A 1,560-nucleotide genomic window follows, 5' to 3' on the forward strand; every position below is an offset into this window, starting at 1 on the left:
GCGGCCGCGGGTCACTGTATTAAAGGAAGTGCTCACGAACGGCACTTCCTTAATGAGACCCGCGGCCGCCGGAGACCCAGGAGGGACACAGGAGAGGCGCGCACTGTGCCCTCTGTGTCCCTCCTAAAAGCAGCGGAGGAAATGAGACCGCAGACTGACATGCGAACGCTCGTCCGCATGTCAGTCTGCACAAAATCAGTGGCGCCCCCGCAACCCCTCGCCCCCAAGCCACCGCGAGGGCTGCGGGGGCAGCCGCAGGAGTTACGCCACATCCTTCAGGACCAGCAGCAGCAGCCTCATGTCGGGTGGGTGCGCCGCGGTGTGCGCACAAAAGAAAATTAAAAAAAATACAAAAATCAACTAAAAATGACAGGGGGGGCACGTGCCTTGGTGCCCCCCCCCCCCCCCTAAATCCGCCACTGGCGGCACTAAACACTCTTTCGGAGTACACACTGGAGGGAGGGCAACTTAGGTAGAATAAAGCCAGTTTGTGCAAGGGCCTCCAAATTGCCTCTTTTTCCTGCCAGTATACGTACGGACTGTCTGACGTGCCTACTTGGATGCAGTCACTCATATAATCCTTCACCATTCTTTCAATGGTGAGAGAATCATATGCAGTGACAGTAGATGACATGTCAGTAATCGTTGGCAGGTCCTTCAGTCCGGACCAGATGTCAGCATTAGCAGTCGCTCCAGACTGCCCTGCATCACCGCCAGCGGGTGGGCTCGGAATACGTAGCCTTTTCCTCGCACCCCCAGTTGCGGGAGAATATGAAGGAGGAAATGTTGACAGGTCGCGTTCCGCTTGACTTGACAATTTTCTCACCAGCAGTTCTTTGAACCCCAGACTTGTGTCTGCCGGAAAGAGAGATCCAACGTAGGTTTTAAATCTAGGATCGAGCACGGTGGCCAAAATGTAGTGCTCTGATTTCAACAGATTGACCACACGTGAATCCTGGTTAAGCGAATGAAGGGCTCCATCCACAAGTCCCACATGCCTAGCGGAATCGCTCTGTTTTAGCTCCTCCTTCAATGCCTCCAGCTTCTTCTGCAAAAGCCTGATGAGGGGAATGACCTGACTCAGGCTGGCAGTGTCTGAACTGACTTTACGTGTGGCAAGTTCAAAGGGCAGCAGGACCTTGCACAACGTTGAAATCATTCTCCACTGCGCTTGAGACAGGTGCATTCCACCTCCTTTGCCTATATCGTGGGCAGATGTATAGGCTTGAATGGCCGTTTGCTGCTCCTCCATCCTCTGAAGCATATAGAGGGTTGAATTCCACCTCGTTACCACCTCTTGCTTCAGATGATGGCAGGGCAGGTTCAGGTTTTTTTGGTGGTGCTCCAGTCTTCTGTACGCGGTGCCTGCACGCCGAAAGTGGCCCGCAATTCTTCTGGCCACCGACAGCATCTCTTGCACGCCCCTGTCGTTTTTTAAATAATTCTGCACCACCAAATTCAAGGTATGTGCAAAACATGGGACGTGCTGGAATTTGCCCAGATGTAATGCGCGCACAATATTGCTGGCGTTGTCCGATGTCACAAATCCCCAGGAGAGTC

Source organism: Pseudophryne corroboree, chromosome 7, assembly GCF_028390025.1.
Source record: "Pseudophryne corroboree isolate aPseCor3 chromosome 7, aPseCor3.hap2, whole genome shotgun sequence".
Taxonomy (NCBI): domain Eukaryota; kingdom Metazoa; phylum Chordata; class Amphibia; order Anura; family Myobatrachidae; genus Pseudophryne; species Pseudophryne corroboree.